The 27034-nt window shown below is 36.9% G+C and overlaps 1 protein-coding gene and 1 pseudogene across 1 annotated transcript in view; one reads left to right on the top strand and one right to left on the bottom strand.

The window, feature by feature from the left end:
* The window catches only part of LOC140240428 (uncharacterized), a 53496-nt gene extending 52601 nt beyond the window's left edge, over nucleotides 1-895 (bottom strand). Inside the window, exon 1 of the mRNA XM_072320197.1 lies at nucleotides 770-895. The gene's annotated coding sequence lies outside the window, so the exon portion shown is untranslated. The remainder of the gene's footprint in view (nucleotides 1-769) is intronic.
* A 387-nt stretch (nucleotides 896-1282) lies between these two features.
* LOC140241041 (reticulocalbin-2-like) lies at nucleotides 1283-19353 on the top strand (annotated as a pseudogene).
* Nucleotides 19354-27034: the final 7681 nt, after the last annotated feature.

Below are 27034 nucleotides of genomic sequence, written 5' to 3'. Positions count from 1 at the left end.
TGGTTGTGACGAAATTTTGATACAATGAAAGAAAACTGCCGGTCCCAAGGACTTTGTTGTAACGGGAGTCCACTGGGGAATATTACAGTAGGCCTAGACCTATATAAATTATGTACGACTGGTTTTTCAAAGAGGCATGATAATCCACACACTCTGTTCACATGTCTGTACATTTCTTTAAGTCTGAATTCCAAGCCCTAACATAGATAATGACACTTCATCTTGTTCCATCCATTGATCCCCTCTGCTCCGCTACCTTATGACCCCCCCACCCCACCCAACCCGGTACTCTCGCTTCCCCTCGCTCCCAAAATGTCCAACGCTACGTACACAGTGCAAAAGATGGCCTAGACAGCAGCTAGCAGCTCTCCACTTGTCCGAGGTACATACAGAGCGTGCGAGTGAGGCCTCGGCTCGGAGATCGCGTGCGGACAAATCTAAACACGGTTTTCTGCCCATATTTTCATAGGATATTCAAAATTATTACGAATGGAAATAAGAGCTCACTTTACATTGACACAAAATATATCGTTCTCCCTATTTCGATCCTCAATATACCTTCACATTAGGTCACTGAACTCTGTGAAAATACGAGACACTGAGACCACCCCAAGCTCGGATCCTCAATACGCGTACACCATACACACACATACACACAGTCAAAAGGTACAGTGTTTAGGTCGTCTCTCTCCTCCTCTTTCTTTTTCTTTGTTTCTGTCTCTCGAAAAATATCGAAATACGCATATAAATCATCAAGTTGTTTACTCACCATTCAGATGAAAATACAGTACAGACTCTCAGGAAAAGGATTGAACACTAACAGTACAGATTTTCAAGATATCTTCGTTTTTCTGCAATTAATTTCTGTCAAAATGTCTTGTCAGAGCAGCTGTCCAACAGCTCGTCATGTACAAAAACACATAGGCGTACGCAATTCTAATGTATTATCATAAGATGAGAGCGAATGAAAGGGCTAGCCTGTGTCACATTCGCGCGTGCTTACTGGTAGCAGACGACAAAAAGACCTATAATGCATCTCAAGAAGAAAACACTGTGTAAATTTCCAAATACGTAACATTGATTCAAGGTCTTATAAATATATATAGAATAAAAATATTTATTTAGGAGCCATTGAGCTTTGTTTTTTGAATCATAAGATTATTTGTTTTTCTAAGTTTAAATTTTTAAAGACAGATTTAAATTGACAGCTGAGCTTTAGCGTACGCGTACGCGTTCCCCTGAACGGAAGAGTAAAATTAGATGCTTACGTTCTGTGGTAAACGGCGACGGAGGTGAGAGATATAGCGATATAACGGATAAATACCATGTGTTTTTAATTTATATTGTCAGCAGCTGTCATTTGGCATGTTCGTAATACGTGTGTATTAGTCTCGAAACTATTTTGCCGCGTATAAGTTGTTGTTACCAAAAGTGTGCAGCTTGTGGTGTTTGCCCAGTCCACTCGTTGCTTACCGCGTGTCTCTGGTGGAGACAGTTTAATCATTAATTTTATTGATAACAATAACAGTTATGCTAGTGCTCAAGTGGTGCTGACTGTATCACTCAGACTGATGAACATGTGGAACTGATCTGTGTGATTGACTGCCTAAATCAACCTTAAATATGTACATTTCAGTGAAGTCGGCCGTCGTATTCGGGTCAACTTTATTACTTCATGAGTACGAGTCAGTCTAGAGTCTAGCCCGACCAGACGCTGTTAATACGCTACGCGAATACAGCGTCTGACCAACGAGCGGGCACCTACAAAGTGGGGAACCACAACACAACTACAAAACTTATGAAAATTCATACGTTCTTTATAAACAATGTACACGTTACCAAACGTTACTCACCTTAAGTGCATGCTTGTATTACAGAAGGTTTGTAAGTCCATTGAGAGCCCTCGTGATAAGTCCGTGGAACCAAAAAATGATACTTTCTGGCGGATTCCCTAACACCGTCAGGGTTCATCGTTGCAGAATTCAAAATGGCGCGTTGATCTCTGCGGAAATCTTTTGCGTGCGTGCGATGCGCTGCTTGAGTGTTGGTGTAGCAGCACGGTCAACAGCGCGACCTTTTGAGGCATTCAGATCATGTGACCTCCCGGATATTGGAAATGGCCTGGCGTGAAAGACGATGTACCGTTCGTGAACCGTTCACACATGCTGCATATAACCATCATTTTAGGTAAGTTATTAAATCTAAATTTCAATATTCATAGCATAGATATGAAGTCTCATTATCATTTTGTTCGTCAGATGAGTTTGAAGTGACAAAAAAATGATCTAAAGTATCAAAATTCAGTCCGACCGCATGCGATCGTTGGACCCTCTTCGTGTTTGGAGCTTCGTTGGTACAGCCCTGTCGCGCTACGTATGTACAGCGGCGACTGGGCTGTGTATAGTTATCTAGAGTCTAGTCTCTAGATCAAGAACTGAACTTTTGAGTGAGAAATTTAAAACTAGTTTATCTCCTGTGACTTCTGCGACTCAATTAGTCACTCTGGACAGTCGACAGTAACTCCTGAGCCAAACTGCAGCTATTCTGTGAGATGCATCTCTATTAGGATGGATGACGGCGCTAATGCACTTTCGTATTCATGTAGATATCTCGATTATATTATTAAAACACACCTAAATTACACCAAAATCACAGGATATACTTATAACTTTATTTTCAATCACTCACATGAATTTGAACCAAATCAGTCATCGGAAAGTGTCAATATCGATGTTGACTTTCATGTCGTTGATCAAAAACAAATCGCTCTTCACGCTTTGCGAACCACTCTGTATTAAATGTGCACATGTTGCCTTCACAATCTGAAATGGAAGTGAGCCATCTAATATGTGACAAATCTTTCAAGTAAATGGGGGCTGAAAATCAACGTACAAATGATTTATGACAAGTTGAATGTAGTTTTGTTGAGAAATGTAGTGCCTAGATCACACATGACACACACACACAATATGTACATGCATTCCTCAGCTCAATTGACTTCCTGTCACCTTGCCACAGTCATTGTACTGATACATTATAGTTCCATATTGAATCCCGGCTGCCCTTGTGACTGCTAGTGCTATTTGTAGTACTAAATTATATTCTACCAGCTACTTGTGTCTAGTTGGCTTTCCCAAGTTTTATAAATTTTATAAATCAAGGAAAAAGCTCTGCTAGTTTCCACTGCAGTTCACCTATCCACTATACTGTTCTAAATAAAATCAAATTGGTTATATATAATTTATCTTTCATGCACAGCCTGCACCTGTAGGGTCCTCAAGATGTACTCATGTTATTAGTTTTATACTTTCATACACCACAACGATTGCAAATATGAGGATATTCTTCTTTTTTTTATCTCGAATATGTGTAGTAGTACACTGCATCACCATGGAAATGCACTTTCTGGCCAGACTTGTCTCCATGGCAATAATTCTGCTGATGGTGCTTGGAGCTGCTCAGCCCAAGATCTCCCTTTATGATGATGATGATGATGAGAGCAACAAGATTGAAGACATTTCTCCCTCACTATGCAGGAGACCAGCACTTAGACTCCTTTGACCAGACCCTATTTATTGGAGGAAAGGTATGATTGCTCGCTGTAGCCTGGCTCCCCCCCCCCCCCCCCCACACACACACACACACTCTCTCTCTTTGTGTGTGTATTTGTGTTTTTAAGTTCATGTGTACCAGGCCACCACCAATACAACTCTGTTAAAAGTAAAATGTCCTCCAGAAACTTCATTTATACTGTGCAGTTTTGCCATTTTCAAACAAAATCATGTTTTGCCTCCAAAATGTTGGTTTGTTTGTTGTTGGTTTTTTTTTTTTTTTTTTTGTCCCACAAGGCATCAGTATTTCTTTTTAATCTTCAAAGGCTGACAGATGTTTGCCTGTTGCATGTGTGATAGATTGTGTGAAGGTGAAATTACTTCAATGAACACTTTCCATTGAACAAATTATCGCTGTCAAATTCTGAATCAGTGTTTTAGTTTCACCTTTAATCATGGTCAGTAGATTTAGATGTTGCCTTTGTGTTTTGAGTGATACAACACTTACTGCATCTAATGCAGTGCTGCACACTGGCACTGGTCCGACAGTCCCTGACCAGTAAAAGTAACTGTCAGACCAGTAAAATATTCAGGAACAGAGCAGTAAAAATGGAAAACTGGGTACCTAGGGGCCTACTGGTCCGACAGACAGGTTGGACCAGTAGAAAATGGGGTTAGTGTGCAACCCTGGCATATGACTGTGGTGCATGTTACAAAATTGCATTTTCATGGAGATTTGGTACATGGCAAAGAGTTTCCACAAAGATCACTATTTGCGTGACTATGGTATTAATCTCTATCTGTGCTCTTGGGGGATTTTAAAAAACTAAAAAATTTACTACAGCAAGGCAGTCACCTTCCAAGTGAGTACCTCAACAATATATCTGCACAGTGGGAAATCTGCCATTATTTTAAAGATGGGCCATCCCTTTTGCATTCCTTCCCAAATAGCACAGAACATGATATATTCCACCAGAATGACAAGACTATTGTAAAGCTATAACATTTCTGTGATATTTGAAGGTTGTTAGCCGTTGAAATTGAAATAATGCACCAAATGCTCACCGTAACATATTCTATGTACAAGGCACAGCTGCATATACTAATCATCCAGTGGTTGTAATATGATACTTATACTTTGAACAAAAGACATGCATGTTAAAGCTGTCAGAAAGGAAGAATTTACTAGCTTCTTTTACTTTGTAACTATGGCAAATAACAAACACCACTTACATGAAATACATAACACTGTAAGTGCATCACATAGGTCTGTAAAACTAGACTAGTAGTTTAGATTTGTATTTTTTTTTTTGGTAGTATGAAATAATTATTCGAATCTTAATGGTCAATTTAACTCAGCAAATAAAGACCCTCTTGAGTTCAAAATTTACAGGAGGTTTCCAAATAGTGTTTTCTTCAATACCTAAGTGTTCTCACCAAATTTTCAAAAATTTGCATGCAAAAGGATGACCTATCTTTAAAGGGGTAGTTCAGATGATTAGTTCAGATGATTTTCAGACTTTTACATCATGTAATACATGAATTGACACTCTCGTAGGCCTATAGATTCATTGTGGCATTTATTGTGGTCCATGAGCAGAAAAATCAACTGTAAAAACCAGAAACAAAATACACTGAACAAGGATGATGACATATATTAGGCCCGTTCACAAACAACGAAAATCGAAATTTCAATCGCGATCCAAATTTCGATTTTTTTTTTTCGACCGTTCATACACAGGGAAAAATCGCACTTCGCAGCAAGGAAAGAACGATCAGTGGCCAAACTGCGCATGCGCGAATCTTGCATGACCGAAGACTGACCCCGCCGCAGTCCCAATAGAGTTTCGCACGCGCTACGAACGATGGGATTAAAAATACCGATTCCGAATCTCGATCGCGCTCACACACACGACGCTTGGCAAAATAATCGCGATTATTCTGAAAAATCGCACTAATAGTGCGAGTTGGATCGCGATAAGGATCGCGGTAATTAGTGAAATTTTTCTGTCCACACTGGAAAAAATTTCGAAATTTTGATCGCGATAAGAAAATCGATTTTTAAATCGCACTTTTTCCCTTGTGTGTGAACGGGCCTAATGTAGGAGGCTCACATATTTTAGAAATGTAGCAATGTAATTCCATTGCAATACTGCTTGCTTAACAAGTTCACCCATGCAGAATTTATGCATGATTTCTTCTTTTTTTTTTCTATTTCCTTAAGCATCCGCTCATGCATTCTTATAGGGAGGCTGCCATAGAATCATCCTTGTTCTATGTGATTTGTTATAAACATCTTATTCCTCATCCCAGTCACTATAGACAAGTTCACCTTCATAGACACGTGGATTGAGTGAATGCAGCAATATTAGAGCACATCAGTGAGGTTTGAGGAAAATTGGACAATCCGTTCTAAAGTTATGAATTTTGAAGCTTCTGCTCAGTCACTGCTGAATGAGAAGACTACTACAGCTTGTGATGTCACATGTGTACAACTATATAACGAAAATACAAAGAAAAGTCAACATATTTTCACTTTTCTGGTATAATAAAAGAACACTTGACTTCGCTCTTTCAGAAGGCAGGGGAAATAATATTGCCCTTAACATACATTAGTGACAAGTCAAGAAAATATGCATTTTTTTTTTTCAAAAAGTAAAATTTGTGAAATTCTCTGTAATTTTTTTTTTTTTAATATAGCTCTACGCATGTGACATCATACACTGTAGTAGTCTTCTCATCCAGCCGTGACTGTGCAGATATTTTAAAAATTCTTAACTTTTGAACGGATTGTCCGATTTTCCCTAAACTTTCACTGATGTGTTCTACTAATATTGCTGCATTCACTCAATCCACATGTATATGAAGGTGAACTTGTCCTTGAAACTCTGTACCCAGTATAACCAATTATAGTTGTTCAAATATAAAAGTATGAAAGTCATCCAGAGGTCTCCTCTAAGTGAATATTTGCATGTTTTTCTTCTCTTTTATTTTTTATGTATATGTGTGTGTGACAGCAAAAAGCTTCAGACTTCCGCAAACTGCAGAGGAAGAGAGAAAAAAATATTTGCCAAGATTGTCACTCTTGTGGACGTGAATGCAGATGGGCTTATTGACAAAGGTACTAGATTAAAAGAAGATTCACGATGATGCATATGTAACATAAACGAGGTGAAGAGATATGATTTGGATTATGCTCTGCACACCCATAGAATAATAATAATAATAATAATAAGGTCGTATTTACCCAGGGTAGCCTCTTCAGTGTTGCCACTGCTCTACCAGAGGGCCCTGCTATTATTATTACCCTAGCGTTGCCAGGTACCCATTTATACACCTGGGTCGAGAGGGACATTGTGGGTAAAAACATCTTGTCCAAGGATGTAAGCACTGGGCGGGATTCGAACTCGCGGTCCTCCGTTCGGGAGTCGGGAGTCTTATCCACTATGCCACAGCGCCCCCTAGAAATACTTGGCATTGCAAAGAAATGTGTTTAGACATTAATTTAAGTGTGATACTCTGAGTGTTTACCTATAATAGGACAATAACAGACATTATCTAAGTCTTATCCTTGTTGAGGGAACTATGGCTTGCTCTTTCAAGATTGTTTTTGTAAATTAATGTTTATTGATGATTACTTTGTGAAAAAACTGTTGAAGCAATGTACCAACACTTATACATTTCATCTAAAATTATGGATATGTTACACATGATTTGTGTTTTACAGGTTTAATCTTTTCCACATTATATCAGTCATTTTCAAAGCAATGTATGAATTAAGTTTATGATGATCATTCTATAGTCCAAACATAGCCTGTGCCATGCACGCAAATGTAATGTGGTCCTGAGGCTTGCCAGTATTCATTTTGTGCAGTTATCACTGCTCACTACATATAGTTTATACAGTCTTGGGAAAATAAATTGATGATTTAAGCCTCTACTTAGATATGTCTTCAACCATCTCCTGTTGCAGAAATACACAGTTGATAACCACGAACACACACACACACACAAAAGATTATCATCGGTGACTAAATTTGTATGAAATTGTGCAGTTTATATTAAAACTCACTTCAGTCTCAATTCGATATCAATTTGATTGATGATCTGATCCCAACATACAGAATGTTTCAAATGATATGCCGATGAACTCACATGGAAAGCACAATTTTCAGGCTTTCAAGTGGCCCTGCTTTTCCTACTTTTTCCTACTTTTTTTACTGCTGTCCCTACTTTTCCTATGTTTTTGCTCAAAATCCTACTTTTTCCTACTTTTTTGGTGAAAAATCCCGCCAAAAAAAAAAAAAAAAAAAAATGTGCAAGGCTACGCGGTACTTGAATAGTTTATATTCAGAAATGATGAGTAGACTCTAGTTGCAGATTCTTACTGGTTGGGAGAGCCTCTTCAGCATGAAAGAGGGATAACACAGACCAATCAACCACAAGACTGCTGCCAGCCTCAGCTTTTGCTCCTGTGCAGATGTGATTGATTCCACTGATATTGCAGCCTAGGACTTGGAGCAGTGCTCAACCAGCTCTCATCATCGCTCAAAATTACCAGGTAAGCTTGCCATATACTTAAAAGTAGAATTTGACATGTGACTTCCAAAGAATACAACTGAGGGAAAAATGCTGCCTACAGCCAGTTTTAATGGATGTAGAGTTCAAGCATATCATGTCTAATGCATGTGCTGGAATGCAAATCCTCAGAAACCAGAAATTTCCTTTGCTAAAATATGGTTTACTACGTAAATCGTAAAGGTCATGTCAAAACAAGAAATGACACCTTCAGATCCCCTTTGCCTGAAATCCTTCAATAATATATGTTTTGATAATAATTAACAGTGATTGCAATATGAAAAACTTAATATAAAAGTAAGTGTTTCACCACAGAAACTAGATGTGGTTGATGTGAGGATGAGTTATTCCCAAGAAAGCATGGATTGGTAGGGACCCATTTGCATGAAACTTGCATATTACTGAGGCTAAATCAAAAGCACTGCTCCCAAAGGTAAACTGGACCTTTAACATGAGACATATGACTTGTGATATCTATTTGAATCATGGGCAGATGGTAGATATGACTACTAGAAACCTTAATTCATCTGAAGGTAAACAGCTGAGGAAAGTTAGTTGCTGAAAAATCAGATGAACAAAAAAGAAATGTTTAATTAACAGATCCCACAAATTGTTAACAAGGAGTGAGAACAACAGTAATTACTTAGCCATCGTGAAAGATAAAGACTAATAGAGCAGAAACCTCTTTATGGACAATCTTACAAGTATTGTTTAAGAGGTTGAATTGCATCATAGGTAAGACATACATTACCTCGAAGAACTTAAAAGAAAGTAGGAAATGGAGGAACTTCACAGAAAACAAACACAAAAATAATAATTCAGTAACATTTAAAGATTGATTGAAGTTTAAACCATGAGACGTTAAAGTTCACTTCCTGACGACACTTACAAACTATCAGGAATATGTAGAGAGAAAAGCCATCTAGAGCATTACCTGAGAAAAAAACCCTAACATTTAGGAAAGATAATGAATAAGAGCAAGTGTGTGGATGTTTTAAGTTGAACCGCCAAGAACAGTTTGTTAAGTTTGGAGGAAACAACTTGCAGAAAAATTAGAAGCCATGATGTCTTTTTATTCCACAGATCTTGCAAATTTTAGTTAAGGCTGAACATCTTTTTATTACCCAGCTAGTTTGAACAAGATGTGAGAAAATGGTAGAACAGAAATCACGTAATGAAAGTGGTCAAAGTGTGATGAGTCATTTGAAGTGACATATCCAAAATATTGAACCATCTGAAAGAGTCTTGGTAAAATGGGAGACAGGGAAACTTCTTAAAGAAGAAAAAAGTGAATGGATGGATGTGTATGCCGATTGTGTCAACATACAAAACTGTAAGTTGAAGGTGAAAACCAACAGAACAGTGGAGAGTATCAAAATTGAAAGGGCACAAATACACTGTATTTAAGAGGGGGGGGGGGTGGGAACTGCATGGTAAATATATACAGATTTTCTAGAGTGTATTTGCTCTCAAACAACCAGAGAAATCAGAGAAGCTAGCAAGGACTAAAATGATAATGACAGTCACTGTTTATTTATTCTCCAGATCTTGCAAAGAGTAGTTTATAAGATTAACATGCTGAAATACTGAGCCAGCAAAATATCTGGAGAATGAAAAGCAGAATCTCAACCATGTAAAATTTCAAAGGCAGAAGGATGCAATATTCTCAAAATATATGAAGAAGTTTGATTTCAAGAATATTGAATGAACTTAAAAGTGCCTGGAATAATTGCAAAATGGAGAATCTTCTTGAAAAGGTCAAATAGCTGTATGTGTATTCAACAAAAAGGGTCATGATGAGCTGGAAAAAAAAAGTTGAATGTAAAGAACTATTAACTATCTCCAGTAAATGTGGCAAATAATGCAAACAGTAGTAAGTCATTGGAAAGTACAGAATGATTATTTTCTACACCTCTTTCTAAATTAACAAATGTAAGTTGATTCAAGAATTGATGGAATCTAGCATCAACAGAACACCAAAGAAATGAAAACTTATTTATTTGTTATCTACAGAAAATTATCAAAAAATAGAGTCATTTTTTTGCTACCTATAAAGTCGGTAAGACTACAGATAGTGAGAAACAAAAAGCAGATGTACATGTATGCTCCTCACATCTTGTAAAGTGGAGTCATTCGGTTATATTACAGTGTTATGTTACTCTACATGCAAGAATACTACATTTCCCTGATGCTGAAATGTAAAGTATTTACCTTTTTTCTCTCTCTTTGGATGTTTTGTGTTCTATTGGTTTAAGTGTTTTAAATTGAGCTTGCCTTGTGTTTCCATCTATATCATATGATTATGAAGGTAATCTATATCACTGGAAATTCAGTTGTGGACACTGTGCCATAAACTCACAGTATCTGAGTGTGTAGATTTGTAGTGGGCCAGGATTTGCAAAATAAAGATGTCAATGCATTGGTAGATATAATTTCACTTCGTAAGGCCTCACTGTCATGAGACAACCCATTCTTCATGCATGTCTTGCTAGAAATGTAATATGATAACACATGCTCTCAGAGACTAATACTGAGTGCTACATATAAGTAGTTTAAATTATCCTGTTATTTTGAAATGTTTGAACACATGTTAAGTGCTTACATGTATTTGAAATTGAAAGTCTCTTGGAAAGATATAATTTCACTTCATAAGGCCTCACTGTCATGAGACAACCCATTCTTCATGCATGTCTTGCTAGAAATGTAATATGATAACACATGCTCTCAGAGACTAATACTGAGCGCTACATATAAGTAGTTTAAATTATCCTGTTATTTTGAAATGTTTGAACACATGTTAAGTGCTTACATGTATTTGAAATTGAAAGTCTCTTGGAAAGTAAGTATATTTCTTATCTCATGGTCATTCAGCTGGAACTTGAAAGCATACTAAGCTGTTGTGAGCATCACTTGAATAGCTTTGTCAAACATCTTTATATCCAGTCTTCCTCACACTTTTAAATGAAACATATCTCCACAATTTCAAATGAATGTAGATAAAAGTGTCATCTTTTTTTAAATTGCTTTTGTCAAATATACTTATTTCCAATCTTTTTTATGCCTCCGCCACGAAGTGGTGCCGGAGGCATTATGTTTTCGGGTTGTCCGTCCGTCCGTCCGTCCTTCCGTCCGTCCGTCCGTCCGTCCGTCCTTCCGTCCGTCCGTAATGAATTTTGTGGACAAGGTAACTATCAAAACCTGTTGAGGTATCCTAATGAAACTTGGCATGTATGTGTATTAGGGGGTGAAGTTGTGCCTATCAACTTTTGGGTGCACATGCTCAAGGTCAAAGGTCAAAAGGTCAAGGTCAAATACATAAAATTTCACTATTTCCACCATATCTATTGAATGCCTGAAGATATTTTCTTGAAACTTAGTGTATACATGTATTACCCAATTAAGATTCTCTGGTGAAAGTTTGCATCATGAAGTCAAAGGTCAAAGGTCAAAAGGTCAGGGTCAAATACATGAAATTTCACTATTTTCGCCATATCTATTGAATGCCTGAAGATATTTTCTTGAAACTTAGTGTATACATGTATTACCCAATTAAGATTCTCTGGTGAAAGTTTGGGTCATGAGGTCAAAGGTCAAAGGTCAAAAGGTCAAGTAAAAATATCAAAACTTCTTTTTTTTCTCCGTGCCTTGGAAAATTGTTCAAGTTATCTTCATGGAACATAGTATATACATGTACTGACTGGAAGTGATTATCTAGAGAATGTAGGGTTCACGGGGTCAAAGGTCAGGGATCAAAGGTCAAGTGCAACACTTCAAAATTTTACTATGTCCCTCATATTTATGCAATGCCAGCAGGGTTATTATTTTTTTACACTTGGTGTATGCATGTGTAACCTAATAGAAATTCTCTGGAAAGTTTTTTTTTTTCTTCTTTTTTTGCCTCAAAGGTCAAAAGGTCAAAGATCAAGTGAAAGTGCTGAACTAACTTTTTCCTCCATATCTCGAAGTGGCTCAAGTTATCTTGAAACTTAGTACATATATTATGCATGTTCTACCTGAAAGTGATTATCTTATGAATTTTAGGGTCAAGGGCCAGATGAAAATGGTAACAATTTACTATTCAATTCAGAAATTGCACTTTTTCTCCACACCTGTACCTTGAAAATTACTCAATGCCTAAATGTATGAATGGGTCAAAGTCGAGTTAAAGTCCTTAAATCCCTGGATACATGCTCTCCTATTCATCCAATTAAACCTAGGTCAAGGAAGGTGAACATTCAACACATTTGTGACAAACTTGTCATTTCAATATTTTGCCAATTTTGTGAAAATGTAATCACACATTGTCCACATGTACTATCTAGACCTATTGGGAAAATCATGCATTATGGCGGAGGCATACCAGTCGCCAAAGCGACATTTCTAGTTACATTTTGGAATGAAACACATATCTTCACAACTTCAAAACATTCAAATGAATGTAGATAAAAGATGCCATCTTTTAATTATGGAAGTGTATAACATACCTTTGGCATAAGTGTATAACTTACACATCATGGAATGTTTATGTCATATTTTGTGGGATGATATGTGACCGTCCATCACAAAACCAACAAAAGTCGCATGCACTGATTTTGTATTAGGACTGATAATAGATGATATGGGCCAATCCAGCCAATCTTGAGTTTTTCATATTTTCTGAAAGAGCAAGTCTTCTTATATATTATACTAAAGTTTGGGATCATAAAACGAAAAGGAAATTCAGTTTTTTAGCAGTTTTTTTTTTTCTGGAACATGCACTTTTTGGTAGAATAGTGTGATTAGGTGTTTCTCATAGTCATCTTTTCATTTCTTAAAAACCCTGTCCATACTTTTAACTTTTTTAAAAAGGACGATGCTTCTGCTTTGAAAGTTGGCATTGATCACCTACAGAATGTGTTAATGAAGCATGCGCAGCTTAATGTGATAATCTTTTCATTGTTGTAGCTCCAGTGGTTAACATTCTGTTATTTGTTCCATTCATTGCACAGCTAGCACGGCTTGATAAAGATTTAGCGCTTGAATAAACGCTAGATACTTCAGGAGCCCCTTTTCTCAGTTCACATTTTCCGGAGTGTGTGCTTTCATTCCAATATTAGGATAGGTTAGGAGAGTCCATTTGAATCGAGTTATACATCATTTTTCATCTTTAAGTTTGCTCTTTCAGAATCTGCTCTTAATTAAAAATGTATGTTTGGCAACTTTTTGTTGGTGTTGCGATGCAGGATCACATATATGGTAGGTGTTCATGTCAATCACAAAATTATGTCTTTTCTATGTAAGTATTGTAATAAGTGATCAAGATTCATCTTGACTGTACGGTTGAACATGCATTTGTGCTTGTTACCTGACATTGTTCTAACGAACGTCTGCCTTTGTTGTATTTTTCAGGCTCTCCCAGGAGCAAAAGTGAGGCTGAGGCAGCAGGGTTGTGAGTACAAATTAAGATTTACATGTAACATCAAGAGTTCTGGTGAGTATTGACAAAAACTACTCCAAAAAGCCTGCACATGTCCTGATTTATTCCTACTTTTTTTCTTTAATGCCCTACTTTTTTCCTCTCATGTCCTACTTTTTCCTACTTTTTTAGAGATTTTGTTCCTACTTTATTCCTACTTTTTCACATTATCCTGCTTGAAAGCCTGAATTTTTGTTAAGAGTGATTCTCTACAAATGAAAGCAATGCAAGTTAAAAAAGTGCAAAAAGTATACGTAAGACATGTACATGAATGCAATTTGATGTCTGAGAGCACCTTTGCATCATCTAGTCTGGGGGGGGGGGAGGCGAGGTAGGTCAAAATTACAGCTATAATAAATCAAAACAACAACAAAGCACAGACAATGGTGGAGTCATTGTATGAAGGCCTTACAAGTGTTTGTGTTTGTGTGTTGCATGTGTATTTTAGGACATTTTAGTAACCATCGGAAGACACATGAGTGTTCGTTATGTTGTCTGTGGTTTTCTTTCCCACGCCCACCATGATAAGATGAGCTGACAGATTGGATGTACGAGGCCCTGGTCACTGTGGACAAGGAGGATACATTGGAGAGCATGGAGCCAATTGACGTCAACCAGGATAGGAAAGTGTCCTGGTTTGAGTACCATGACCATATCTATGGCTACATGCCAGGTGATGATGAGGAGGAGAACAAGGAGGAGCACCAAAAGGTTTCACTTAAAATTCTTTTCCTCATTCACTTTGAGGAGTTCCATAGCTTTAGCTAACTGGATATAACACTATTTGCCCTCAATCATGTGGTGTGTACTTAAAACTTCCTTTATAGCTGCAGTGTTAATGACATTGGGCAAGGCACTTTGTTCTCATTGCGGAGTCATGGTATACAGGAGACTTACGGGTATTGGTCACATGGTAATAATGAATACAGGGCTGGAACTGGATGTCAGAGGACCTGTTGTGTCTTCCTCAGTGGCAATGTTGCATGAATAAAATCCATCTACTGTATACACCATACATTCCGTGAGTCTAAATTTTGCAAATCGGGGAATTCCCAACGATTTCGCGAGTGGTTAAGTTCGCGATGGTGGAGTCCTGTACTGAACGGAGAAGTGTACAGGCATACGTCACATTCACATCGTGGTCAGAGTCAATATTTTTGGGTGTATTTAATTTCGCAAATAGCACCTGACTCGTGAAATTCGTGAAAATAAAAACCTCGCAAAATATTCGACGTATACAGTTATTCAAATGTGTGTTTATGAGGTGTATTGAATAAGTTTTGGCAGCCCAAATCAACTGATAATTATGGAAGAGATAACTCTTTCTACTCCCCACAAAGTCATTGCTGTGTAATGTTTCATACATCTGAATATTTATGTTTTTGTGAACTTATTAAATGAAGTCCTTAGTTTGCCTTGGTTTCAATGCCACTGACTCCAAGACCCTGCATCATTCGTGAATTCGTGGAGGGCTTGGGTGTGATTGCCGGAGCTGATAACTCACATTGTGTGATAATGACAGTGAAGAAATGGAATGTACAGTGTATGTCTGTTCACATCCAGTGTATTTTGTCATTCTGTGAAATTCTGGCTCTGATTTGAAGATGGAGCCATACATTCTAAATGTCAGTGGAAAATTCCATGTACTAAGGTACTCAAAGAAAAGTCGTGGGCTATCTGTTCTTAATTTTTGATGATATCTACCTGCAACGGTTTGAAGTCAGGAGACCAAATTTATGTTAGCTTTCATTTTATATAAGAGCAAATCTCATGATCCCATTCGGACCTCCCAATTTTTGTGTTGACTATGTTTGGCTTTCACATTGCACTGTTTACAGTTTTTGTGCCTATATGTGACAACATTGCTGGTTTGAATGCTTCAAGTCAAAAGGGCTTTATAGTTATGAGCTGATTATTAAAAATTTGAGAACAAAAATAATAACATCCCCAGGTAAAATGGGCAATGTGAACTGAAGAATCTCATGTAAAAGGAAATACAATTTATTAAAGTGGTTTTTGTTTATCACATGGTAAAAGGAGATTCATCTAAAGTGAAGAAATTGAAATGATTTTATCTTTGAAATAAGAATGCAAATTATCCACTGATTCATCTCTTGTCATGGACATCCTTTTTATATCAGTCATGACATATGCAGCCTGTGCGTGTCACTATACACATACACTGTATGAATGATTTTTGAGGTGTGAAGTTTCTTCAATTTGTCCCCTCAACCTTCACCCCTCTTCTTAATATTCTCTTGCTTTCATGAACAATTTTCATGTTTTTGTTCTTCTTTTGTTATTGTGGTTTGTTTTGTTGTTATTCTTAGTACATCCGGAGAGCTAAAAGGACTTATGATATTGCTGATATGGATGGTGATGGCTTCTTGAATGCCAAGGAATTTCACATGTTTCACAATCCTAAATTCTACAGAGAAATGGAGGTGAGTTTAAGGAATTTCACGTCATCAATCTGTGTGATCTCATGCAACAGACTGGACAAGAAGCTACAAGAGAAGGATTTTATGTAAACTCTATGCACCTGAGAATGGAGATACTATTCCTTCCACCTCCTTGCTTAGTCAGGGAAAATTTGAGACAGTAATAAATAAATATTGCATAGTACCAACCACAATGCAATCAACCTTAGAGGGGGACATTCAGAATAGTTGTGATGGACTTATAATTTTTTTTTTTCTGTAGCTGTGAAGTAGTGCCGTGTCACACAAATGTCTCCACTCCTAAATGACCTCCTATTTCTCCCTTTGCTATGCCAGTTGCCTTGTTTTGTGTATCACTTTGTGTGCTTTATTATAGCAATCACAAATTAGACAAATTCCCCATATAAAAGTTGGAATATACCTGGTACTGTTTCCTCTTAACCTCTTCTCTCATCTTTGAAATGCTTGTGTCTTTGTTTTAATGTTTGCTTTTTTTTATATATATTAACATCCATTCTCTCCTTTTGTGAAGAAAATTACTCAAAAAGAAAGACATTGTTATCGATATGCAGATAATTCTTTACTTATCAGTTGAGGAGATCTTTATGAACACTTCAACAAACACTTTAGTAAAGAATATCCAAGTAAATCTGTCATTGAGTTTGCATAACTTACACATGTACAAATATAGTAGCAATATTTGTATGACTTAAGGCAATCAAGTTTAATGTGTCAAATGATACATGATATCAGTAGATTAGGATCGAAACCAGGTTACACTGTGACAGTCTAAAATGTTCATACCTTTCAGATTCTCAAAGGTTGAACATTGCAAAGCCATGTAGGATGTGTCATGACCTCCTTGATTCTTGGATGATAATTCTTCAAACGTTTGGTCTTATATTATCTGTGTCACCTGTAGAGAGTAGTTGTCTCTGACTCCCTTGAAGACTTTGACACGAATGGTGATGGAGGCATTGATATCACAGAATTCATTGGAGACTTCCACACAGTGGACGGTGAGTACCTTGTGAATAATGTTTTATGACAGTGTGACACTAATTCATGATAGATATTTAGATTAGTATTCTTTACTTGCTAGCCATTAATTTCCAACGGTGAATGTTATTTCAAAGATGACTTCCTGCCACAGCTCTAGGGGAAGTTCGCCAAAATACAGTGCACTACTGGTATAATGAACACAGTTAAAAGGAAAACAAACTTCATAGTAAAGGTCATATAAGCTCATTTTGATGGCCAAAATAAATCATATGCAATGGACTTGTGTAATCAAAACAATAGTGTTAGTTTGAGAAGAGTTCAAGATGACTAATCAAGATGACTAGTATTTGTGGCATGTCATAGGTATTGTCAAGATGTATTCGTACACTGTGACTGTGTATATTCTCCCTACACCACCAACACTGCTGCCAACTTTTCTTTCTTTTTTTTTTTTTTTTTTTTGGGGGGGGGGGGGGTCAGTGCCAAATATGTCAATCAGACAGATATGACATAAAATATTGTAATATAAATGCCATACCCACTGTCATCAGTATTGGTTTCTTGCTTGTACTAAAAAATTGTGGCCTAAACAGTGTACCAGACCTTACGCTTAGAACATTCTGCAATCAGTTTTCTCACCAGTCAAATGTGCTTGTTGCTGTTGTTGTTTTTCCAGAGGAAGAAGATATACCTCAGTGGGTGCTTGAAGAGAAACACATGTTTGAAACCGAGTTAGACCATGACGGAAACGGCAAGCTGGAGGGAAATGAGATATTTGAACTTGAGTCACAAGAAAAGTCTTTGAGGGCACAAGCAGAGCGAGAGGTAAGACCAGCAATTAACTTGTCACAAAATAATTTCTTTATGTGGCCGTACTAACCAAAAATGACAGCAAAATGTTTTGCAGATGAAATGCTAGTAGTAATAGGTCTGCTTCTGATCTTTGTTTTGTGATGATATACAAATCGTTGTCATTACTTTGATTGACTGAAAATGAAACACACCTTAATATCACTTGTGATGATTAGTGGACAGAGGAAAATCTTCTTTATTTTCGTTCGCTATTGTCACAAGTCTTTGCACACAATAGAGCATTAAATCTATTACATATCACACAATTTTTACAAAAGTAAGAGTGAATGAGGTGCCTTTCAAATTCAGTTCAGTTCAGTTCAATTTCGGTTTTATTAAAAAAACACTAAATAAAAGTCCAAACACTAACCATATTCGGTTTACATTATACTTTTTAATACAACAGGGAGACATAAAGAAAAAATAAAGCAAACGGACACTTTACACAACAACTGATTCATATTGACAACCCCCCCCCCCCCAAAAAAAAAAATGCCACACTATAATTACATTGTCATAAAAATTGTTGACACCAATTTTAACAACAACAAAATAAGGCATTAACAGAAGAGAAATTGCTCACACCCTTACATACAGTGTACATATGATAAAATTCATTAAATATAATTCACACATTAAAAATCTTTAAATATTTTCAAATTAATGAATAAGTATTGCATTAAAAAAAAAACAACAACAACTGGAAATGAATGCAGTAAAACACAGATATTTAAATTAAGTTCAGCCAACTGCAAATAAATTTGTGGGAGAAAATAAAACCCAGCATGATGCGAACATCGTAATGTGCAAAGACAAAAAAAAAAAAACACAAAAAAACCCCAACAACAACAAGGATATCAGTATTCGAAAAGAGAGTGGAAAAAAAAAAACAAGGAGAGGAAACATCAAGGGAGTTGAACATGAGATTTTAGAACAAGTATTCATGAACAGGTGTGGAAGCAGATAAAATAAAAAGAGGACAACCGTAAAATAGAGAGAGAGAGAGAGAGAGAGAGAGAAGAGACTGACAGAGATTGATGAAAAGGGGGAAACAAAATGGAGCAGAGAGAAAAATAAGTACTCACGAACAGGTGTGAATAAGTATTCTCAAACAGGTGTGAAAGCGAACAAAATAATGAGAGGATAGCAGCAGCATATAGATCAAGAGGGAATGAATGGAGAAATCAAGGAGAAGGGATAAAACAAATTGGAGCAGAGAGGAAAAGCAATCAAAAAGAGCTCGGCTAAATCTTTCAAATTAAAAGATTTACCTCAATGCTTGTGTCATTCATTCGTGTTCATCTTGTTCTCTCTCTCTCAGGTGGACCATCTTCTGGCCATGACGGACTCAAATGGTGACAACCATCTTAGTCTTGAGGAAGCCGTGGAGAGTGAGATCCTCTTCATGGGAAGGGACCAGCACACACATTTCAACAGGAACCCCAACATCATTGTCCAGCACAATGAGCTATAAAACTAGGCCAGTGTTTCAACGCCTTAAAACTACAGTAAACTTTGCTTATTTTAGCATTTGTGACAGCACAGAACTGTGTCAACTTACGCGAATAATTACTTTTGTGTAGGTTGACAAAAAGTCAACTTGTCAACCATGCGTGTACTTTGAGTTATTGGTATCTTGAGTCACATTTTTGATGAACGTGTGTAATATACTATGATCAATCTTGTTGTAAACTCTCTGAATCTCTGCCTTACGACAGAGACCTTCTGATGAAAAAGTGAAAGGCAATTTTAGCCATGAGTTTCCAACTAAAATGTACTTTGGGGGCCTACAGGTTTCATTAACTACATTAACACTCTTTTTAACATTGTGATATGAACATGCAATTGACTCACTTGGACCATCGATTCTCTAGTGGTCACCAAGTTTACTTATTCTAGAACATTATTACAGAGCTGCCAAGTCTAATGTAACGGATTCTGTTGGAGGCTCCCTGAAAACTGAAATTTTTCTTCATGTCCTGACAATAAGATACAAGAGTCTCCCTAATTTGGGTATTATTTGACCTGAATTGAGATGCATGAAAATTGTATTAACCAAGTTCTTTTGAATCTCCCTAATATTGATGTGGGAATATTTGCAGCCTAATTATTTATTAGCACCGTTGCTGGAGTCAAGAAACACAAAGAATAAGGGCCCCATCACACCAAATGCTGTTCAGGCCACAAAACAGGTTCCATGGTGTGGATCATATCAAATCGCTCCCAGAGCGATCACATGAAGACGGTTCCAGTTACCATTCTGCTTAGATACCAAGGTAATACCAAGGTGTTTCATGTGAACAGTTGCATTAGAATAGTATACAATCAATTCATTTCCACTGTTTTCTTATTACCATTGAACTGGAATGGGATCCATTCCGTGGCCTGGGCAGTATCCAGTGTGCCGGAGCAAACAGAGGGTCGACTTGTTCATATCAACTTGCATAAAGAATTCCATGAGAAGAAACAGGAGGGGGGAAAAAAGAAAAAAAACTTACGACTTTTTTCATGTGCACTGAAGCAATGTCGATTTAAGAGAGTTTTACTGTGATCTAGTTCCTGTTCAGAAGCAGAAGAGTGTTTACTATGAACTTGTCAGAAGCTAGCACCTTCTGTTCAGAAGCAGAAGGATGTTAACTATGAACTTATCAGAAGCTAACACCCTCCTGTTCAGAAGCAGTAGGATGTTTACTGTGAACTTGTCAGAAGCTACTAGTAACACCCTCCTGTTCAGAAGCAGTAGGATGTTTACTATGAACTTGTCAGAAGGTAACACCCTTCTGTTCAGAAGCAGAAGGGTGTTAACTATGAACTTGTCAGAAGCTAACACCCTCCTGTTCAGAAGCAGAAGGATGTTAACTATGAACTTGTCAGAAGCTAACACCCTCCTGTTCAGAAGCAGTAGGATGTTTACTATGAACTTGTCAGAAGCAAGCACCCTTCTGTTCAGAAGCAGAAGGATGTTAACTATGAACTTGTCAGAAGCTAACACCCTCCTGTTCAGAAGCAGTAGGATGTTTACTATGAACTTGTCAGAAGCTAGCACCCTTCTGTTCAGAAGCAGAAGGATGTTTACTATGAACTTGTCAGAAGCTAACACCCTTTTGTTCAGAAGCAGAAGGGTGTTTACTATGAACTTGTCGGAAGCGAGCACCCTCCTGGTTTCCAACCAAATTTGTTAGCCGTCTGTCACTGGTATGATACTTTTCCTGCGTGCAGTCACATGAAATCCAGTGACTTTTTAGTCAGTTTGTTACAGGCTTTAAGTGTTGATAAGTAAAATCTACTGCTGCACAGGATACATTGACAGGATGTATTGAAGCTGTCAAAATCTGCACTGTGTAGAAATGTTTAGACAAGGTTTCCTCATCAAAACTGCCATGTACAATTTACCAAAATTGGATATACTGTAGTATTCACAGAAACAAGAAATCATGAAGAAATCATCATAACAAATAAACAACAGGAGAAGGAGATAAAGAAGGAGGAAGAGGAGAAGAAGAAGATTTTTCTAAAAATATGTCGGGTGTTAATGGTCATTGTCATGAGGATTGATGTTCAGATGTTGAAGATAAAACAGGCATATATAAGCACCATGTACTGTTCACATCCATATATTCGTGCGATTAATTTTTTGCATTGACAGCTAAAAAACATATTCGTAGGGTCTTAAAGAATTTGCGCTATACAATTGTCAACCCATTCAAAATGTGCAGAGAAGATTGTGAAGATATTTTTGCAGGTTTTAGAATTCATGCTAGCCAAACATAGCGTAAAATGCGCAAATATTGATGTACCACGAAAATTTGTGCGTTTACAGTAACATGCCAGAAGATCTTGTACCTTGAAATAACAAACATTGGTGGGTGAATGTTCAAGGAATAGGGGACACTATTCAGGTACATTTTCACATCTACTTTTCATTCATGTCTCTGTTATAGTCAGTCTGCACTATCTTCTTGTAGACTGGACAAAAAAAAAAAGTAGACTGAAATAGTACCATGCTGCTGTGTAAGATATTGACTGCCATGATAAATGAAGCATTCTATGAAGTTACAGAAGAAAACTATCTCTATATAAGAATATCCTTCATTATAGGGATATTTTGCAAGTTGCCCAGCTTCACTCCATGTGATGAAATAGATCTTATGGAGTACTTGATATTGGAAGAAGGGTAAATATTGAGGACATCCAGAGTATTCTTATTAGGCTTTTTGAAGTTTGCCTAATTGTAACTTGCAATGGCAAATTACAAACAGCATTCCAATTCCATCTGTGTGTAAATGCAATCATCGATGTTGTGACACAAATTTATCATTACACTACATGCTCTCTCTGAATGTTAATGCTTCTGTCTTGAGAAATGGCAAGAGCAATATTTTAGATGGACTCTGAGGTCAGCTTAGAGTAAGCTAGAGATAATTTTTGCAGAATCATAAAAATTGCTATCAAGATATTCATACTTGAACCATATTTGATCAGTGTCCAGCAAGAAAATGCATTGTCAGTATTATGCAAAAATTTAGGGTTCAAGTGTTTGTAGCTGATTATCGTTCTGAAATATTTCATGTGAAGTTGGTCCATGGAGGTCACATGTTCTTTGTGTTGTGCTGGTAGTAATGACATCACTAGTTTCCAAAATGTCTGGTATATGTTCACATACGTACATTTGCAGCAGTCAAACATTTTGACTTCTGACCTCAGTCTTTACAACCATCATAAAAATCACTCCTTTCCAACGTCTAGTGATACCTATAGCAGGGCTCGACACTAACGATGGCCCGGTGGCCCGGGGCCACCAAAAACGCACGTCGGGCTACCAAAATTTCAGAAATGAAGAATTTGGTGACCTGATTGATGGGCCACCAAAAAAGGTTGGATGTTTGCCTTTGGGCCACCAAAAATAAAAGTTAGTGTGGAGCCCTGCCTATAGGGGATATCATGACATGTTGTTATGTGACATGCTGTTATCTGGACAACAATAAGTGCATTGGAACTCATCTGCAGGAACCTCATTTTATTGGGTATCTCATTATATCAGTGTAAAAACATAATATGAAAGGAGTTGGACCTGCTACCTATTTTTATATCAGGTATCTGGTTGTATCTGACCTTGTTTTAACGAGGTTCTGCCGTATTTGACAGCTGTCAGGCAAACTGTATTATTGCCGTTATAGTCATCTTAGTATTACGTAAATGATGTAGACTGTGTTATTTATGAACACAAGAGAGTATTCTGATGGCTCTCATGGACCGAATTGCATGAAGCTAGAAAAGTTCAGAAAAAGTTTTAACTTTGACATGAGGTCCGTGTGTGCATGATGTTCCTATGCTATGACAAAGTTGGATGGAAATCCATGAACATGTGGTTAGAATTATGTTTAACATTGTCAAAATCAATCTTTTATTGGAGAGAATGCAATGCATAATGCTTATATTCATTCACAGGCCTAAATACTTGCTTTTTTTAAATTTGCTTTCAGAAATTGATACTACACATGTATCTCTTTTGCAAGTGTGATTGCATTTTTTTTTTTTTTTTTTGGTGGAACCCACTGTAAAAGCTGCTATTTTTGCGAATGAGGAGGTTACAGACATTTTCTCAAGATGTAGTTTTTGCAGTTTGACACACAGGCCATTGTAAATATGTGCCTTTCTACTGTGCATGACAACATTTTAGTGTGTTGTAAAATACACACCCCAAAAGTGACTTTTCAAATTAGCGAAAGTTAAACCCTCCCAAAAATGAGAGCTTTTACAGTACATGGCATAGTGTATTTTTAGTATTCATCCAGAATGTAGCACTGCAGTGCTACATTCTCTACCAGTGCTGATCTCACTGACACAGCTGCCATTTGTAGTAACACTACAGTCATCTCTCATAAGCTAAGCCTACTCTCATTTCTCCTTCTCCCTGTGCACATTGATGGTAAATTACAAGATTTTAGCACCCCAGTGTAGGCATCACCACTTGGTTTAATGTGATATACTGTAAACTCAGTCAAATTTTCATGTCGATGCCTTCCATGGAGAAAGGTTCATATACATGTATTTGTAACAGCATGGTAGTGGCTCGTAAAATTTACTTTGTTATGTTTTTAGACTAATAATGTAGATTTACTTTTTAATGTCAACTCATAAAAACTGCATGCTGAGAATAGGTGATTTAAGATCCAATTCAGGATTTTAAAATAGAATAATGTGACAGGTCTGTCATCTTGCCAACATTGTCATAATTTACATTTGCTTGGTAAACATATTTGTATATGTGCATTGTATCATATTCAAGCTTTCCTTTGTTTGGATGATCTTGAGTTATCTCTTAACATTTGTTGATTAACATTAATTGATTCACGTTTATCGTCACACGAGTATGATAGTATGTGGAATGAGCTTTCATAGTGCATCAAATCTGCCTCAACTTTTCTTCTTTTTTTTTTTGGGGGGGGATATTGTTTATGTCACAATATTTATGCTGGCTTACTTATGACAATGACTCTTTTATATTTAGAAATCAGCAATGGCTTTTCCTAGTAGAATGTTGGTGTGCCTTTAAGGTTCTGTGTAATGCAAATATTATTACCTGCAAAGTTTTATTATGAATGGGAAATCCATATAAACATCTCTTTCCACAAAAAGAATGAAGGTATGATATGAATTTGAATAAATTGATTGACAATGGCCCCTCCCCCAAAAAGAGAGAGAGAGAGAAACAATTGCTCAAAGATTATGTAATTGCTATGATACCATGAAGGGCATTGCTGAGTTTAATTCTAAAAGGAATTCAAAGTGTGATAAAAAGTGGCTTTGAAATGGCCAATGGCCCAAACAAAGTGATCCCAATGAAGTGTGGGACCCACCTTTTATTAGGATTGCTTTGCTTTACTTTGTTTTTGGATATCTCGGCAATTTCAAAACTGATTTTCATAAAATAAAGTTTGGATTCCTCTCAGAATTGTATGCTCATTAACATTTCATGAAGTTGTTTCTAAGTACATTTATCTCGCAAAAAGTTTTAAGCTGAATCCTCACCTCAACCAAATGATTGAACCAAAACTTTCAGGGCCTTCACTCATGAAATAGAAAATCTGTCACAACTGCATTATAGAGAAACATTAAATCTATGCAATAATTTGTATGTTATCATGATAGGACATAACTATGCAGTGTTCATTTATGTATGTCTGTAGTTTGGCTGAATTGTTCATTTAATAAATATATTGTACAAACAGCCATGAGATTTTTCTCATGTATGTGACTTTTTCCTTCATAACTGAGTTGAAAATGTGCAATACATGTATTGTGTGTTGAATGTACATTGTAGTATGTCTTGTTGATATAATTTTCTAATGACAAATGTCAAAATTCACACAAGTCAAACGATTTTCTCAGGTTCCTTTGGATGCGACCTAGGTGAGGTTAACTAAACACTAAACAAAATGTAAGTTCCCCCTTAAACAAACCTCTGTAATTTACGAATCAGGAACCTTTGAGGAAATCTGAATACAGGATCATGTAGCTGTATTTCTAGGCTACATTTCATGTGAAATTCGGTGGATATCATTTGGTCACGCTTGAGTGAGCATGACTTAAAGTTGGTCCTACTAATTGACGCGAACTAATGCAAACTGATGCAAACTGACGCAAACTAATGCAAACTCAATGCAAACTCTATGCAAACTACTAATCAATGCAAACTAACGCAAATTACTAATTAATGCAAACTAATACAAACCGCTAGCGGTGAAAATTAGGGTTAATTCATGATCCTGTATTCAGATTTATTCAAAGATTCCTGATTCATAAATTACAGAGGTTTGTTTTAGGGGGAACTTACTTTTTGTTTAGTGTTTATAAAGGCCTAGATCCAAGTTATACCTTCTGTATTTCTATCTTATTCTGCATGGAGAGTAAAATTTTTAAAACACATTTGTAAAATCTGTTTATTATATAAAGAATGCATACTTTTGCACTTTAAACACACACACACACACAAAACAACAACAACAACAACAACCCACCACCAACAACAAAGGAGGGATGAGTATTAACTTCATCATATAAAACTTTATTGATGCATTTTCTTCATCAATGATATCCTGACAAGTCATATAACAAATATGAAATGGAAATAGTTGGTGAGGGACATAATGTCACACAAACATTTAGGTGAAAGCAAGTTAGTTACACAAAACACCAGTACCTACAGTGTATAAACAAAAGAGAAATTAGTCTGTGTTCATAAGTTAGACTGAATAAATACATTTGTGCAACTTCAGGCCAGCACATTGGATTTGAAATCTACAAGGCAGAGGACACTGATGGAAAATACCATACGTACATAACATCAGTGTACATTACAGTTGATACTCTTGATAAATGAGATGTTGCAATAGCAATGCTGGCAAATCACATTATAAGGCACATCTTCATCAGACCAAAGTTCAAACTAGCAGGGTATTTTGCCGTTTGGGATAATAATCCAATATTTCGAATGTGCATCTTCACTAGCTCAAAAACCACCTGCTTGGGAGATTAGCCCGCTGGGAAATTAGCCCGACATTGATGCATGTGCACTTTGCATCATTACTCGGCTAGGCTCAGTGTGCAGTTTGAATTTGGTTTCTCCAGTATGATGGGATTGAGAAAATTTCAAGCCGATGGAAATGCAACTAAAACTGAGGCCAAATAGTGGGCTAATTCACAGATTACCAAGCTATTTCACAAACTAGACCAAGATTTCTGGGAAATTTTCCCAATCAAATAGCATGCTATATGCGTCGTCATTGCACAAATAGCTGGCTAATTTGACATTGGGCTAAATTTCCTAACCACAAAATAGCACGCTATTATGAAACTACAGTCTGATGAAGACAGGCCTATTGCCACACTTCTGCCAAGTCTATCTGGGTTTTGACTGGTCTGGCATTATTTGTTCTTTGCTTTCAAAGCCAGTACTTCCTACACAGTATAACGTAATGGGCTGATTTTTATTTTTTAATCTATTTTATTATTTATGTTTTTGTCCTCCAATCCTGGAAGTTAAAGCCGTTTACTTCCCAGATGCAAACTGTGAATAAGATCTGGACAAGAAAATGGCTTTAAAAGATAAATATTTGTACTCAAAATTCTGAGCCAATGTATGCAAAAACAAA

The sequence above is a fragment of the Diadema setosum genome, chromosome 17, assembly GCF_964275005.1.
Source record: "Diadema setosum chromosome 17, eeDiaSeto1, whole genome shotgun sequence".
NCBI classification, from domain to species: Eukaryota; Metazoa; Echinodermata; class Echinoidea; order Diadematoida; family Diadematidae; genus Diadema; species Diadema setosum.
The sequence above is the reverse complement of the archived record's forward strand: the minus strand, read 5'-3'. Positions and strand labels throughout refer to the sequence as shown.